Source organism: Aythya ferina (assembly GCF_964211825.1).
Source record: "Aythya ferina genome assembly, chromosome: 4".
Classification (NCBI taxonomy): Eukaryota; Metazoa; Chordata; class Aves; order Anseriformes; family Anatidae; genus Aythya; species Aythya ferina.
The window spans coordinates 74,925,520-74,944,256 of NC_140300.1; the positions used below are offsets into that span (position 1 = coordinate 74,925,520).

The following is an 18,737-nucleotide window of genomic DNA, read 5'->3' on the forward strand; positions in this document are numbered from 1 at the left end:
ATGTAGCCCACCACCTGGAAGTTCCAATTTTACTATTGTAACAGGCTTTTTTTTCCTCCTTGTTTCTTTTGCCTACTCTGTTAACATTTCAAATAGGTGCACAATTGTCTGTAACTTTTATCTTCTCTACAAGAAAGAGGTGAGAGGACAACAGCGGTCCTAAATTTCTCAGATCAGTTGTGCAGTTAATGTCATTCTGGTAGGTAAATCATATTTTTTTCCATTAGTTTGGATGGACAGAGGCGGAAGGATTTTTTACATCTCTATCTGACAGGATCCAACAGAAGTTACATCCTACATCTGTATATTTACCAGCCTCTCTGCTTGTAAGTCATAATATTTGGTTAGCGTGTTATTAACAAACCTGAACTGTTGTGACCCAAGACAGCTGAGTATGCAAACAGCTCCTCCGGAGCAGAGAAGCTGTCAGCAGCTCCCCAAGCAGCAGGGCTGGGGCGGCTGCTCCGGCAGGGAACAGGCAGCTCCTGCTGTATTTCAAAGCATGGTCAGATGATGACCCATTTTTCTTCCCTTTGAGAGCTTGCCAGGCTAATTAAAAAGACAACACCCCCCAAGCAGAGGGTAATTAATGCAGGGTGCAAACTTCTGGGGCTAGTGAGATGGAAGTGAAAGGGGGCTGGGGGCTTCATGTACAGCTGGATTTGGCAGGCGAGGCTTTCCATAGTGACTCATCCAACACTGGCCACTGGTGTGCGATGCCCAGCATCCTTCCCTGCAGCAGGCTTCTCTGGGCCTTCTCCTGCTGCACTAGGGCACTCTGGCAGGGTCAGGTCTAGAAATGTGTAGTGGATAATCCTGGGGCCCCTTGGTGTCTGGCTGATGGGAGGTGCTGGCATGGTATGTTAAAGAAATAAGGATAAGCAAGCAGCATGGGAAGGGGCTCCTGCTACCTGTAAAAATCTGGCTCTTCCTTATGTATCTATGTAAATGTAAAATAATATCTGGGTTTGCTAGTATGGTAAAAGGTTTGTTTCCAAAATTATTGGAATATCAACCTTTGCTTTAGCTACTTGTAGTAGAAACTGCATTCTCTGCTCGGTTAACTCCATTTCTCCAGAAGCACAGCCCCATGTACCTATTCAAGAATAATATGGATGTTTATTTCCTTCAGTAAGTGCAAAACTCAGCATAGCCTTAACTAAAAGGACTCACAACTATGTTATAACATACCTGATTAACATGCATAGACTGTTTTTTTGTTAATTTTAGCTGTTGCTTTGTTTAGTAATATGGAGAATGAGAATGAGAACAGTTGTCAAAGAACCCAATAGAAACATTTTGTAAGGCTAATGAAGTCTTACCAATATGCATGCTCACAGTAATATTGTGTTATGTATTCGAATTGCTGGGTAAAATCTTCCAGATTATACCACAGGGTATAATGATGATTAGATCTAGAAATTGTACCTTTTAGCTCTCCATTACAATGTGCCTTTGCTAAGCAATGTGTGGCTAAGCGCTGTCTCCTAAAACATCAGAGGAAGGTCTGTTTACTATAGTGTACTTGGACATGGGAATTGGTGTTTCTACAACTGTAGATATGACCTCAGGTATACTGGTAACTGTGCGGCTTTGACTACACAATTCTGCCACCTCAGCTTGTGTTCAGACTTGTCTCCAAGCTCCTTGGTTGTGACTCTGTGTTATTGCAATGCCAGAAAAAATTCAGTATCTCATCGGGGAAACTACTGCAGAGCTCACATCTTTGTCCTGCTTTCCTGCCAGCAGGTTTTTGGGCAAAGGTTGGCTGCCTATCTCTAGAGGGCACTAGTCTACTCTAAAACAGCAATATTTATTTCCTTTTTTGGGGGGGTAGGATCATTCCAGAGAACTGCAGACCACTGTAGAACCTGCGGCGTGGACATGGTTTTAAAGAGAAGTTGGCAAAAAACAAGCTGAACTCTAGTGGGATTTTTAGCCTGTCTGGGTGATCCAGATCATGCTACCAGCAGTCAGGTAGCTGTGAAAATCCCATTAGCTACATTTTCAGGGGCTTCAATTCCTTTGCATGTGACGTCAGGAACACAAATATACTGAATATTAGAGAGTGAACTGACTTCCTAAAACAGAGCCCTATTGCTTTTGAGTTCCATCCTCTGTGTGCTTGCATTTGTTTACTACAGGATTTTGTTCACATGCAACTTTGAGTGCAGGAATGTCTGGTGCTTCACTTCAAAGCTGTATCTTTAGTAGACTGAGGGTAAATCCCACCCTCAGCTAGTGTAAATCCAGCATGACTGAAATGTGCAGCTATGTTATTTGTATAGGAAATGATATTCAATAAAGTTGCTTCCTGTGTGTATCCCAGAAGCTTTGTGTTCCATAGCTGACAATGTCATTGCTATCTTAGCTAATTAAAAATTATGAAATTATCACAAAGCTTCTGGATTCTGCTTGCAAATAACATGCCCGCGTACAAGAACAGAAATTCCTGGGAAAAGAGCTGTTAGTGCTTCAGTGTCCAGCTGAAGTGTACCCCACCAACCTCCCTGGTATAGCATAGCGGGAATCAAATACTGGCTGATACCTTCACATTGATATTTTAAACTGTGCCTAGCTGACAATCTCCTGTTGGCAGGGAAAGTCGATGACAAAAGTTATTTATAAATAATGTGCTCTACCTCATCCTATCTCACCCAAAAAAAAAAAAAAAAAAAGCAGAAGCAATCTTACATGTAGTCCCTTCCTCCAGGTCATCCCCCTGCACTGCCCCTTTGCTAGCAAGCCCAGGCGCAGAGGCAGGTCTCACACAAGTATCCTCCCTCCTCTAAGAGGAAATTGTTTTGCTCTTAGTTTAACAGCCTTTTCTCTTGCTTCTGCACCTCTTAAATGAAATTTAGTGAGAAGGAAGGAGTGAATTCATGCAAAATAAGTGAGGGTTATAGTTCAGCGTTGCACATGTTGGGAAATGTATGGTGCAAGCATCCCATTATTGTAGAAAGTTGGTAGCATATTTACTGCTCTTCTGTTCCTCTTGCATGAATATTTCCCAGAAAAAAATGAATTTTGCTATTCTTTTTCCATTGCGCTTGGAAAATGCTATACAGTTGCTCTAAGAACAAACTCTCATAATTGGATCTAGATGGCAGCATGTTGTATTTCTGAATGTGTAAATGGCATGTCATGGCTGAGAAATGCAAAACTGTCAAGTGTCCATTTACTGATACCAAGTAGCTCTATGCTAGGCTGACCACAGAAATACCTCTTTCAATTTCAAGTGTTCAATGTATTTCACATCCTGACAGCCTCCTATTACAAATTGCAGACTTTTCTTGTACCTTATGAGCCAGAGCCCCATTCACTGATAATGAATCCCAGAATGCTTGGGCCCTTAATGCAGCTGTTTGTACAATAGCACAAAAAGGAAGCTAGAGCTGAGATTTTTATGTTGACAAAGCACTAATTTTAATAATGACAAATTGTTTCACTAGAATTCAGCACTATTCATATTCATGACCCTCCTGCTACTAAGTGAAGTCATCTATATGCCTGAAAATCGCCTTTTTTACTTTTACTCTTCCCACTCCGCACATCTTTTTATATTCTAGCATTTTTGACAGGATAATCAAATATTTTCCAAATATGATATCTCTGAAGAAAGCAGCAAAAGCAGTGTTTGGAAAAAAACATCTTTGACTTTGATTGAAGGGGAAACAAAAATGTTGAATGGCATTATTTCCTGTGTATAGATACTTTACAGTGGTTGTACTCCACCCAAAGTGCTCCCAGTGCTGGGAGGGGAAGCCATTGTTGTTCACCAGTGTTACAGAGCTTTGAGAGAATGATACCAATGCTGTAGCATCTCTTATTCTAATGTCCTTTACACAAAAAGCAAAATTGTCTTTTACCTGGGAAAGCTTTCTACTTTTCTATTATTTAGTGGGCATGATTATACATAAATTCTTTATTATTGACAGAAAACTCCTGTGTGTTGTTCCTTTCCCTGTGTGAATAAAGTTGCTATTATTCTTTCTTATTTTTTTTCTAGTATCTATCCAAGTGTCACTTCTTAAAGGTTAATCATGACCACATTTCAATATAGCAAGTTTCCCTTGTTATATACATCTTTGATATGCCTGATGCCTCTGGCCCTAGATGAAGAAAACTAGGTGGTTCCACTCCATTAATTAGATTATTATTTTTTTTTTTAAATCTTGTAATTATCTTTTTACTACTTTTAAGGGTGTACACTCAGCCTGGAGGAAAAAAAAAAAAGGCTGCTTTTGACTTTATGCTATCAGTGTAAAGCTGCATTAAGGTGGAAAACTTAAATGGATTTTTTATGTCTGTTCATTCAGCACACTTGGATAAGTGGTCAGTAGCACATCTAATTGTGGGCAAAGCTCAATGGATTCTGCACAAACACCATGCTGCAAGTTGCACCTGTGGGTCCTTTGAAGTCTTTGCAAAATCTAGAACAATTCAATCCTGTTATTAAAAAAAAAAAGAAAAAAAAAAAAAAGAAAAATAATTGTTATGTGAAAGTCATGATATAGGGATTTGTTTTGTTGGTATTTGTGTTCTCATTGAAAATATTTAAACTTTCCCTCAGAAGAAAAAGAAAATCTATTCAGTTTAGGCTCAAGAATGAACATAACTTCAAATGACAAAAACAGACCAGATGAAAAAGGATTTGTGTACTATTGTCTCAAGTCAGATCTGTACACAAACTTTCTGAAAGAAAATGAAAGTATCATTAAAGAAGTGGCTCTGAGAAGTCTCACATTGTTTTAGTCTTCAGATTTCAACGATGATCAAAGAGTTTGTATAAGGAGGTAGCTCTCAGTAACACATTTCCTTGACTGTGTACAGTGTGTGCTCTTTGTTAACTTGTATCAAGCAACTGCATAATGCTGGTTGAGGTTGTCAACCTTCTTAGCTATAATCCTCTGCATATCAAAATCAGTACAACCTCAATTATTTTGTGCCAATTAATTTGAATATTCTTTGGCATCAGTTTAGGCTGCCAAGCTATATTCTGCTCTGACTAGCTTTATCTACAGCAACTTGCGAAGTTCTCTCTATTACTGCACTGAAGTAATAATAGCTCTTCCTTACTGTTATTAAAGCTACATATACTGTCCTGATGTTACCACTATCCCAACAGAAGGTCTGGTTTGATTCAGCAGGTGAATGACCACACTGGGCTAGTCCAAGGTCCTCCGCAATACCTACGTAAGGCTTGTAAGAGCACTGTATTTATTGCAACATGGTTAAAAATGCAGAATAACTGTAATTAGTTATAAGGAAGGGGGAAGAGGCCATGGGTCAATACTGTTTTTTGTGAAGCAGAGTAGGCTGACATGGGCTGTGGATGGAGGAAAGCCCCACATGTGAGGGTTGACTCTTTTGGCTGATGAAACTGATTGCTCTCAACTGTTAGTACCTTGATTAACCTTCAGAAGCCTCAGCAAAGAGCTGGTTAGGCAGATGATGGGGGCAGCCCTACCTAACCCTGTGGAATTGGGAGGTAGGTCGAGCAGTTCCTCATCCTGAACTATGGTCTCCATGTGTACCTGAAGTCTGTGCTTTTGCTTCCTAACTTGCATAGCCTAGGTAAAAGGACTGCGCATAGCCTGATGTCATAAAATCTGCTCTGCAACATGGAGCAGAGCTATAGAGTACAAGGGACACCCAGGCAAGTTCTATTGAGAGTGATTAAAAGCCACATAAAGTGGTGAGTTTGATATGGATGCATATACTTGGATCAACTTTGAACACTTGTGTATAGTGTGACCCATATATATATGGATAATAGTGCAGTGCTCAGACTGAAGCCATGAGTATCACCTAGCCCCAGGACCAGCTGTTAGGCTTTTTCTTCTAACCTTACCATATTTCCCACTGCTTAGCCTTATTTCTAGAAAAGGGTCAGCTTTGCCCTCTTATTTGCATATGGTTGTTCTTAAATGTCTGATACCTAATTAAATAATGACATGTTTTAGTAGCTTGTGGATATTACAATCCAAGAGGGAACACATTTTAGTGCAGATTTAATATCTTTGCAACAAAACTAATTATTTTTCTAGAATTTCCAAAATATCCTAGGGGGGCTCTTACTTCTTCTGCAAGTGGAAAATAGAAAATTTATTCCTGTTTGACTTTTTAATGGAAATAAACGTCTCTTTCATTACTTCGAGGAAATCTAAATGCAACGCTTATGTTTTAAGCAATGTGAAACCTCAGTTATATAGATCCCAAAGGATATGGTATATAATTGAGCGTATTTGCTCTACCCATGCAACACCTGCGTGGTTATGATTCCTGGATAAAAAGAGGAGGCTCTGCCACTCAGGAATTTGTGTAAATAACTGGATGCCATTCAGCGAGGGAAGCCAGCAGTGTCCAGGCTGCCAAATAACTAATAACAGTGGTAATAAATATTTATGAACATTGCATTTGAGCCAAGCGGTGTGCACAGGCCAATGCACGTGTTTGACTCTGATCTCTCCACATATGCACTATGTGTCATCTGGGCGTGCTCCTTCAAATTTATCTCATCCGCAATGACCTGGGGTTAAATTTTGTCATCCTGTGCCCTGGAGATGTCCCCTGACTACTCTGACGGTTTCTACGGGTGGATGTTTCTAGGTAGTTTCTAGATGAAACTACTTTTTGAGTAACTGTGGATATTTTTAAGGTTAGCAGATGGACTGCCTTCAGGGGGAAAAAAAAAAAAAAAAAAAAAAGCATGTGCATGGGCACTGCAGGTGCGTAATGTTTGGCACATGGCAGTTTTAGCACCTGAGGAAGGAAGCTCACAGTTTCCCAGATCACAATTCAATACAGTGGCAAAGATGCATTTAGCCCTATTAGATACAGCAGGACTTCAGTAAGTTCAGTGGCTTGACCTAGTGACAGTACTTTTTTTTTTTTTTTTTTTTTTTAACTGGATTTTCAGATGTTTTTCACTGTTTACCTTTCCAACCAATGAGTTAAAACATAATCCTCTGAGCCACCTGAACTTTGGGAGGAATATGCTTGTGTATATGCTAATGGCAAATAACAGCCAAAGTGATCACTAGTTTGATTAAATGTCTATAACTATGACCGTTTCTCTGACAGTTCTTTTAGTAGATGTTTAAATAAGATTTTCTCCAAGTCGTGTTTTGAATGAAGGAATTACTCTCTTATCATTAATGAGGCACATCATAGTCTCCAGGTAGAGGAAAGCAAAAATCTCTGAGCAAAGAAAATTACTGCCCAGGACTCTGTGTAGTGCATGGTTGTGGAGCAACTATAAATCATCCCATTTAAACTGAGGCCTCTTATAAACACTGAGTAAGTGTTTTCACCAGGATACTTTCTTTCAAACAGCAAAGAGAGAAATGCCAGGTGAATTGATAAAGATTGGAGATGCAGGAAATTTATCATTTGTTTTTATAACTCTTCTGCTGTCATGTTGCTATTCTTGCAGTTTTATGAAGAGCTGACTTCTGTGTGTTACAGAGTATTCATAAATGATGATTAATTAATCCATTTTGGTGGCCTACCCTGAGCAAACAAACCTCAGAGTTAATTTAATTCTCCACTCTTAGTTTCAGAGGAAAAAAATACAGCATTTTCAGTTCACTAGAGGATATAATATTCTCAAGTCAGCCACTTTCCAATTAATTTTGAATGGCAAACACAGCAAGGAAATTTTGTTCTTGTCCATTTACTTCTATTAAGGATTCATTTTCAATAATCAGAGAATTCTGAGTCAGCTCATTCTTACCTTAAAGGTTTGCTCCTGACACTTTAATAAATTATCATACGGTGCGCACTTGAAGGCAACAGATTCTTTTTCTTTTTGCCCAATAACCCTCTTGTTGATGCACAGTCATTTATTACTATTTCTGCCATCACCTAGCTTGCTGGTAAGTAATTCTGATAAAGTACCAAAATGTATGATGTGGAGTATCAACTTCCATAGAGAAGGAAAATGTCATGAAATAAAGAAGAAAAAGAAAGATCATGTGTTATCCTAGAAACATTTTCTTCATGAATTTTAAGCTAATTAGTTTCTAAATATGCTGCCGAAGGCTTGAGTTTCCATGGGATAATATTTTCCTACACCAGCTCTTTGCAGCTGGTGTGGCAGTGTGGGATGAAGGAAGAAAGAAACACTTATAAAGGGGAAAAAAGATTTAAAAGCCTGAGCAAGATTGAAGTGGATGTAATCATACACCAGGAGCTGGATGATAAAAGTGGCTTAAACTTTTATGTTTGTTTATTATATTTCTATCATGTTATTAGTGCCTACTGGGCTACTAGTTAGAGAAGAAAATGCCTTTTGGAGAAGGGGTGACTGTAGGGTAGATACAGGCATTTTTCTAGCCCGCTCTCTTTCAATACAAATGTATGTTGGTTGTATCGAACCTCAATACAAGCTGTGGCAGGAGGAAAACAGGATGTGTTTATGATGCTGAATGGACATAGGAAACAAGCGTTTTTTTTGAATAAAGAAGAGATACTGACCACTTACTCAGGCAAAAGCTGCTGCCTGTACAGACAGCTCCAGCTGAGATGCCGAAAGGACAGGAACCTTGTGGTTCTCTGTACAAGGACAAGTGTCTGGTCACTCTTGTGCTTCGCTCTATCGACCACATACATGTGGTAAAATGGTTCCTTACATTGTCCAAGCAGGACAATGGGCCAAGACAAATAAGGACCTATTTAATCTGGTTTGATATAATTGTGACCATTAAAAGAAATTCTGGCATAGCTGGTTAATAGTAAAGCTCCCTTTTGCTCTGGTAGAATTCACATAACTCTTTTTATGTTGGAGAGGGACACACCTGTACCTATATGCAGTAGCCTGCTAATAATGACTCAGTAAGTATTGACCTTTCTGTGGTGGTGGGGATTTTCTTTCTCCTGTTCCTGAAACATGCTGAGGTCCTCTATTCACAGGCCCTTATTAGAACTGCATTATGAATTACTTTTGGATTGCAGCACATTTCCTACAAAGCCCAAGGTTATTTTATTTTACTCTTTCTGAAGCTATGCTCAAAGAAACAAAGCAAATAAAAATAAAAAAAAAATATTAACACTCAAGATTAAAAATATTACGAAACTCAAGATGTTTCATAATAACGTTCCCAGATCTCTTGTGGAAGGTATGAATGAACCCCTCTCTGCATTTACTTTTAATATTCTGAAACAATAACATGTGATTCTCATCTGTTTTGTGATGAGAGAAGGAAACGAGAACAATATGTTCTAAGTATGGCACATGTGGGACATGGAGAATCTAGATCTAACAGACTGGAAATGAACAATAACCCTTTAGTTATGATGAGTTTAAAAATGTAAATGCATTTAAGTGGCCTTCAAAATTAAAAGCCTCCCATGCCACTTACAAAGAATTTGAACAAAACAAGATCACACTGCAAAAAGGCAAAGTTAGAATAATAATATTCCTTATCTAGGGTGCGTCTGCAGCTTCTCCTGAGTTGAGTTTAAAGTTACCTTTCAATCACAGGTCTGATTTCACTCTTGACAACTAAATTTCCACAGAAGAAGCTAATCTTCTTGAATGACTACATTTCATCTCAGGATGAAGCTTCTTAGGGATTTTTGATTGAGATAGGAAGAGAATCTTAAGTGTTAAAACTTTCATGTTTTCCTTTTTCTACTACTTTTATTTTTTTAACCTTAAAGTGGCTTAGTCTGTCAGTTGCAGATATGTCTTATTTTGATTTTTTTTAGGACAAAAGCATTTTGTGCAGGGTATGCTTGTGTCTCTGGGTACTCTGTGGTGATAGATAAATCTAGAGTTAAGTGTGTGTGTACATACATATGTAAAATGTTTATACGTATATATAAATAAGGAATGCAGGAATGGCCTATGCAAATTTTTTTTGGTGGCACAATGGAAAGGAGATGATGAAAGACTGAATTAAAATACCTTGCAATAACAAGCAAAAAGAAGAGTTATTCCAGACAAGTTCACCTCTGTAATAGGGGAAAAAAAGTGAGGAAAATTAGAAAAAGAGAAATATCTTGTGGAGTAAGGCACCGGATATTCCTTGGTGCAGATTTAACTTTGATTTAACTACCTCTCTAAGGGATATCTGGCATTCCCAGTTCAGGCTACAGAAAATCTTATTTCATTGCATTCAGCCATGACTGGGCAAAGATAGGAAAGCCTTGAGATGGCGGGGTCCCATTTTATGTTTCATTTTCTGCAAGCTTTTCTGTTTCTTGAATGTAGCCATATGTGCAGACGTTGAGTCATACTTTTTGAGAAGCTTTGTCCTTGCATACAAGAAGATCTGCAACTATTTCTTCTGTTTCAGAGTTAACTTTGCAGTGCCTCTCAGAAGGAGATAGTGGCTTTGGACCTGAAATGGGGATATAACTAAGCAGAAATTAGGAAGGATGCTGCAGTAAAGGGAGTGGCAGTATTAGGGGTTATCAGTCTGCTTTTTGAGTTCAACAAATAATGAGAACCAGACTGGCAAGTAAATCCAATTAACTGACCACTCAATTGAGCAAGTGGGTCTTGCTGGGTCTTCTCAAAGCCTGACACACTTATTCTTGCTATGGTGTTTGACTGAGGTGCCTTTTGTGCTGCTTCTTGCTGGCTTAATAAAAAGCTCTCTGGTTTAAAGATACTTTTTAGGAGAAATGACTTGCTCTTGTTTGTAATGGTGATAATATTTAGGGCTGTATTTATTAGCTTATCTTGGCTGTTAAATGTTTATGACTGTTCTTTGTTGTCTGTGAAGCAGGGGAGTAAAGGAGATGAACTAGAAAACAGATACTGGAAGACCTTGTGGATACTGCAGTTGTGATATATAGAACAGTTTGTAAGAGCGTGCTTTAAATATGTCAGAGCATTTCTCAGGAGACTGAATGAAGGGCAATGGTCAGAGAACACAGACTGAACCCACTTAGTTTTGAGGCTGACATTTGGATGTGGAAAAACCTGCTTAAATTTAAACTCCAATGGAATTCCTTAAATTGTTTTGTGAGAAACCTGCTTTTTGGGGCTGAAAGTATTCTGGTTTGGAAAGTGGATGTTATGAAGTTTTTTAATTACATATTTTTGTGGTTTACATTTTGGAGCAGAGCAGGTTTGCGCTTTACATGTCATTTGCTTGTTGCATCTCACGCTCTGTGTTTGTTCGCGTTAGCAGATGATAGAAATGACTGTAAATGTGCCTTAGAAATGTATCGCTTCAACTAGCGCATCACAGCTTTCACAGTAAAGCTCTCTTTCCAAACAAGGTACCCTTATGCAGGTTGAATTTAACACCAGTTAACTTGTCTTCTCTCTGTACCAAGGATGTCAAAGAGAGAAGTGCACACACAGTTAACATTTGAAGGGGAGTGATTTAAAAAAAGACAGAAAAGCAGTGTGGTGCAGTGCTGGTAACAAAGGAGGGGGGGGGGGATTTTACGATTAAATACTGGGAAGGGAGAAACTTATTCTAAGGGGGAATTAAACAGTAAATAATGAGTAGAATAAAAAGAAATACTGGCTGAAAATGACTGAAATGTTGAACACTCAGAAATAAAATCTCCCTTACATTTTCATTTTCATTTATAATTACATAAAGCAATGAAGCATACATTTAAAAAAAAAAAAAACACTTTGAAAACACCTCAAAGCACCGCAAGATGGTTCTAAGGAACTGGCAAGATTTAGGAAGAGAGAAAAGGAAATGTCACAGTTTGTTCAAAATGGTTTTAAAAATGTCTCCCCCCCCCCCCCCCCCCCCCCCAAAAAAAAAAAATCACACAAAAAACAACCACTACCACCAAAAAATAAAAAATACACCACAGAACCAATTAACTTTTTTTTTTTTTTTTCTGTTGAAGTGGAATGCTGTACACCAGCAGTAAACTCATTTTTTTTTCACAAGGGATCAGGTTGCTTCAATGCTGCTCAGAACGTGAGACCAGATAATTTTCTGTCATATTTAAGTAGTTGGTTAGTGTTAGATTCAGATGTTAAAGCCATGGTATTCCTCTCATCTGGTGCTTTAAAGAAAACCCAGAATTAGTGGGCTGAAACAAACACTTCCTAATGGTTCCGATGCTCTTTGACTTGGGATGCTGTGCTTGCTTTTTGCCCTTTAATGCTGGATGCAAATCCTCTGTGTGTCATGCACCCTCCTGAGGCCTTTCGTTCTCACTGGAAAAGTTTGCAAGAGACAAGGGGGAAAGAGACCAGAAATGAGCTGCCAGAGCTTTCATTTCTGGGAAGAAAACTGCCAGTCTGTGCCGGAATGGGCTGGGGTGGGTAACACGTTTGTGACTGGCATTTAAAGATGTCCTGAGTAGTAGCAGTATACTTCTTTGTTTCATGATTTATCTGTATATAATACAGACATATGTGCTATCACAGCACAGTGACAAGTATTTTAATTCTTTAATTCTTAGAGATGATTTAATTTTGCTATCAAAATGAGATTAGGTACAAACGCAGTTTTGTAAAATTTGTTTTTGACCAATTGATGTTTTAATTGCCTCTTTCTTTTTCTTCTCATTGCTTATTTCTATTGATCGAGGTGGTTTTGCTGTTTTTTCACTACTGGCATGAAAATGCTTATGCTGCACTCCTGTCCTAATTAAAATTTTGTGAACAACTGATTTTTGATGTTGCTGTCAAACCACAAAGTAAGTAACATTGGAAATAATAATGCAACAGTGATTGAACTGCTAGTTTTGGCTGGCAAGGGAGAAAAAAATATTCTATTTGAATATTTCATTGCTTTTTTTGGATGAAATGGTAAAGGGAAACTCCAACAGCCACAGTAATGTCTCATTTTCCATCCCAAACTGTATGTACATTTCTTATTTGTAAATATATTTGAAGCTCCTTGTTATTGTTCTGAGCCTCCAAATGAACGAAACTGTTCAGAGAAGAGCAAGATGGAAACCTTTTGAAAGAGTAGCCCTATTTAGGTTTATTTCAAACCCAGTCTGTTCACTTAGACTTTTTCCACTAACTTTAATGAGCTTTGCTTTGAAGTGTTTATGCAAAGAATAAGTACCCCAAACTATAGACTCGAGCAGCCTTCCGCATTAGCTGGGTCCTGGAAAGGTCTGGCTGGGATTCGTGTAACCCTCATTAAAACTCAAAGGAAAGTTGGTTTGATTTCTGTCTGTGTTGGTAGAATTTATCCCTCCTCTGCATACCACTAAATCATCTCTGCCAGACGTGACTCATCTCTAGGATTCATAAATTAGAGAATGAAAATATATCTCTGAGCCACAGAGTGTTCAGTAGAAGCCATTTAAAAAAATCCATCAGAAGATCCCGTTGACAATCTCTCAACAAACTATCCTAATGCAATGTCACTTGGGCATTTTCTAATTTAACCATCTATGTAACATTTCTTTATAAAGTGCAAACATTTTCGGTATATGAGCTTAATATACATTTGTTATACATTTGCTGAAATTGCTAACTCCATCTGGAATAATGGATACGGTTTCTGTAATTCCCATGCTTGCCAAACTTCAGGAGTGAAATAAAGAGAATGTGCAGTAACCTTTGTTGGTGGTGCTTTAATGTTGGAAAAGGGAAGCAGATATAAAGTTCTTTCTTGCCCATTTCAAGATTTATCTGCGGGTTCTTTAGCTCATACAAAAACTTAATTATCTCCCACCATCCCTCTGCCAAAGCCACTTTGTGACATCTCCTATGAAATATATGGAACATACAGTCAAAGAAATCATGCTGCAATCTACATAGGCTATTGCTCACTATTATAATCAAAGGAGTAGCAATCTAACCCCAATTTAGTTATAAATAAAATCTTCCCATCTCATGCATCATTCCTATTTAGTTAATTTGCTGCCCTGCATTTAATTATTTTTGAAATGTGCTCCAGTGTTCAAAATAATTGAAAAAGTATTTAATCAAAACTTGATTATTTAAGTAGTGTTTTTACTTGCGCTTGTTAGGGGGAATAAGATTATAAGTGGATGCTATAATAGCCTAAGGAAAGAGATTTCCCTGTGTTATCCTGTCTGTATGGATGTCAATACAAAGAAGACTTTAGGCTAATGGTCCAGCAGCTGAAAAGCAGACAGTCCTGGCAGCTGGTGCTGATGTTGACTTGGTTCTGTTGTGCCTGGGCTACTATTCATGCTAAACTTCATTCATCCCCTTATCGTGCATCTGTCTCTCTTCAGAATGGCTTATACCACTACTTGTTCACACATGTTCAGGTTTCTGTTTCTTTGCCCCTGACGCGGTAAGCTAGGAGGCCAGAAATTGTTGACTTTGTTTGTTTTTAGACAGCTAAATAGCTGTAATCCACTGCAAAAGGTAGTGGTATGCTCATTTTAATCAAGGCATTGCAATTATTTCTGAAATTTGAAACAGTCTGAAAAAGACTATCTCAAAGCGAGTGGGGAAAACCTGTAATAATTCTGTTAACTGGAGAGCGAAGTATGGCTTTTCACTTCTGGTAGCCTTGCCTCAGAATGACTGTGGGCATGAAATGAAGTGTTTTCAGCTGTGCTCTTACTCTCAGGTAATATATGTGGTACTGCTTGGTGCAGAGGGGCAGCTGTTGGGTTAGTAAGATGGAGCAGGGAAGGTGATGAATTGGTGCTGTGAAGGGAAAGAGGGGTCAAACCATACTGCAGCCATTTGCTCTTATTTATTGGTGTTATTAGTCTGCTTACAAGCAACAGTTTAACCTGTTAGACAGCTCTGTCTAACGAGGCAAAATCAAAGAGGTTTCATGGCTCTCCAAAAGAGAAGCCAGGGGCAAGGAGGCCTCGTGCGACACCAGGACTCAAGAGCGAACTTGATAGCAAGGTTATCTGAAATCACTGAAGCAGTCATTAGGGTTCCAGGATTTTTAATCCTGTTGCCTCTTTGTTATAATTTGCTGTTAATCCGTACAGCCCTCCTCTATGCTTCAGTGCATGCTTGATACTTTATATTCAAAGATGGGTCATCCAAAAAGAAGCTAGGCCTTAAATAGGAGCTCTCAAAAATTCTGGAAAAAGTAGCAGATATCTGAGCTTTGACCATGAAGAGAAGTGTGCTCTGTCACTTCCGGCCCCTGCATATCTGCTTTGGGAAAATGTCATTGAACTGCACTGGTCAAGTTTAACTTTGTTTAAAAAGTATATCAGCAGTTTTTTATAAGCAGGATTTGTTTGTTTTTATGAGGAAAACTCCTGGAAATTTTGCCCAACTATTGTGTTAGGCTCATCTACAAGAAATAATAATGTAAAAACTGCTGAAGGGAACAAAAGCCAGACGAAAATGCAACAACCACAAGCAAACTTGCTAAGAAGCCCTTTCGTAACTTCTAGCCTACTTGATCAAGAAGACATCTCATAAAATAATAAAGGGATTGTCTGCTGAAACTGTAGAAAGGATTCTGTGAAACCAGATATTTTTTTTTTCCCCTCCTGTCCTTTTCAAACTGGGCCACAGAGGTGGACACCTCCACGTGGAACTGGGCAGATAACTAGCTGCATTAAGACTTTTTTAACCCAGGGCCATTCTTGGATTCAAATATGATTTTATGGTGATAACGCTTATAGCTGGTATGTAGCTTTAGTTGTCACGGTAGCCTGGCAATGCTATGAGAGTGCACATGCATACATTCACTTCAGAAAGCAGAAAAGGAGTTTTATCCCATCCTCATTCTGCTGAAAAGTGCATTCTTCATGAGGAGGGATTCCCCTCTCCCCTTTTTTGCCCATAATTCTCAACACTGCCAGTAGCAGTCATGCATACGCAGTCGAGACCAGGCCCCAGCAAGCAGGAGACTTGTGGAACCAAGAGGCAGTAGAATTACAGCAGTTACACCATTTCTGCAAATCTCTTCCACACCAGATCTGGGCTATTGTTTTAAGGGTAAAAGAAAATTGTAACCAACATCACTAGTGCAAAAATAAACAATGGTACAGACAATTCCTTTCCTTGCAAAACCTGAAGGGTAACTACAGCAACACGTAAAGCAGCTTACATGGTAGGCGGTAGTGTGTTCTGGTTAGAATTTTATTTTATGGAATGGTTTCTACTCATGACTAGATTAGGCACATCATTAAATAAAGAAAAAAAATAATTGATAAAGCCTTTGCATTTCAAACAGTTGTTTTTTCTATAACCCATTTGGATAGCACATGTTGGTTTACAACATACTGCTCTTGGTAAACCCCACAAATGCATAGTTTGATATCCAAATGTTAAGAAAGCTTATTAATGAGCATAGGCATATGAAAAGCTTCTAGGCTATACACTGGGAAGTCTCTCGCTGCTCCAATACATACATGTACTATCAGTGGTCTGGAGAACACATCATGTTCAAAGTGTATTTTTTATTCAATTGAGTTTGGAATAGACACTCTTGATCCTTTTCAGGAGGTACTATAGATTTTATGATACTGATCTGTATTCTTTCTCTCTTACTTTGAATAAAAGCCAGGCCTCCCTATTTGTTCATTTGTGTGCTGTCCAGATTTGGTATTTAAAAAAAGATGGATGCATGAACATAGGTGATTTTTTTTCCTACTCACGTGAGTAGCTTTCTGAGATGGGGCTAGATTATTTATTTATTTATTTATTTATTTATTTACTGTTGTCAACACATATTTCATAGGGTAGTGTACCAACCTGACTTGAATGATAGTGGGGTTCTGTGGTATATCTTACTTCAGCTCACACATGATTAAATTATATTTCTTCCTGTCTGAATAAGCATTATATTGGAGCAGATTCATGCTTACCTTAGAGTTGGGGAACTGCATGTCAGTATTTCACTTGTGTGGCTCAGCTCAGTAAAATATCAGTTTTGATGAGGTAAAGATAGAATATCATAAAAGTATAGGGGGGAAAAATCAAACATTAACAGTATAGATATAAAGCTGTTCTTTTCAAATGCCACCCAATAATATATATTGCACTCTCAAGTTATTGGAACATAGCTTGGTCAAAACAAGCTCATGTACTGAAGAAAATCGAAGAAAACCTTTTTCCCCACCTTTTCTTTAGAAGATAGTCTGTTTAAATCTGTTGTGAACATCACTGATGCATGATTAAATCTGAAATGCTTTGCCTGCCATTGCATACCGCCTTCCTAGAAAAAATCTCTTCTCTGCTGCATCACCTCTGAAACTTCACTACCTGTAATAGGCAGAGGGTAGAACTGCTTTTCTCAAGTTTTCTGTGTTTTATGTGCAGTGTAACAAGTGGGGAACTGTGTGTGCCCATGTATCTTGAGGAACCCCTCTAGGGATAGGTTTGGTCCTTTCTGGGTGAAGACCAGCTGGGGGAAACCTGACAGTATGAAGGAAATGCTCCAGCACCTGTCAGGTTGGTCCTGCTCTGGGAGACCCCAGAATAACAACTTGAGGAGAGCATGATAAAATGGTGGGACAGGCCTATCTGTTTCATCCAGTTCAATAATACTTCATGAAGGCTAAACTGTAGGAAAAATGAGGGGTAGGGTAAATATTTAGTAAAATTCTTAGACTAATTGAACAGCTACTCTTCTCCACAGCCTCAATCAGTTTCTTGAAAGAACATTTAGAAACAATTGCTTTGAAAGATCCAGTGGCTGAAATTTGTAATGAGCACCCGTGAGCTTGTAGCTCCTTGCTTATTTGTTGTCAGCAAAAAAGAAATACCTGAAATTAAGGAAGATGTGATTTTGTAGAAGTCAGGGTGGCCTGAGCGTACTCAAAAACTTGGATGTGGAATGGGCGATTGACTGAAGAAATGGGGATACTCTGAGCATCCCTGTTCTTGGAGAGAGAAAACACTTTGCTGCTGAGGGCTCAACTGCCTAAATCTGAGGAAATCTTAAGATAAATGAAAGATGCGCAGATGATGATCAAAGTATGATAAAGCTCAGGATAAATCCCAGCAGCCTCTCAAGACAGTGATCAGTCAAATTACACTTTAGGAAACTATGGGGAGAAAAGCCAGTCAGAGGTAAATGGAGAGAGAACAAAGAACAGTGTTTTATTCTCCAATTAGCTGTCACATGCATGGTGTAGAAAAAATACTGATATAAATGTCCCGTTTCTTTATGACCACTGAATTGCCTTGACTCAGACTCCAACTTAGCTTCCCAGCCAAAATTTTCACACACAAGCATCTAATTATAGAATACCAAAATCTATATTTAGGTCTCTAAATAAGCGACCTGGATTTGAGAGTTAGTTTCAGCAGAAGTTTCTTTAACTCTGCAGTACTCATTGACTTCTTTGTAATTTGAAACCACTGAAAATTAGGCCACCTACCAAGACACAAGACATTTATCTTGTGAGTAGTATACCTTGAGTGGAACAGGAGGAAAAAAGGACAATAACAAAAAATAATTGGTATGGTTTTTGTTCTTGTCCTTCCTCTTCTCACCTCTAGGCTACTGTCTCAAATGGCACCAGCTGTTGTTTATAGGCAAGGAAACTGAGACATTTCAAAATACAGCATTTGCAGTCATGCAGCTTTCCTCCTTGATCCTTGGTTAGATCACGGTCACACCTGTGTACCTACCTGCATTGTGTTGTTTTACCTGCGTTATATATGTGTATATTTGTGTGGTACAGTTCAGACTGTTTTATTGAGAGAAAAATTGAGCAATAACTATGCAAATCATCCTTAAGAAAGCCTGTGGCACTCTTGATCAAACCATATGTGTGTGTATATGTATACTTATATAGACTGTTTGTGCACATATACATTTACATCCATATGTATTAGGTTATGGTTCATGTATTCTTGACAGAGAAAAAGAAATGCA

General features: G+C 38.6%; 1 protein-coding gene and 1 long non-coding RNA gene across 6 annotated transcripts in view; one reads left to right on the plus strand and one right to left on the minus strand.

Moving 5' to 3' along the window:
- The window catches only part of NDST4 (N-deacetylase and N-sulfotransferase 4), a 107,277-nt gene that overhangs the window by 24,660 nt on the left and 63,880 nt on the right, over window positions 1-18,737 (minus strand). The window lies entirely within an intron of this gene.
- Window positions 1-18,737, plus strand: part of LOC311436113 — a 32,813-nt gene that overhangs the window by 3,261 nt on the left and 10,815 nt on the right. The window lies entirely within an intron of this gene.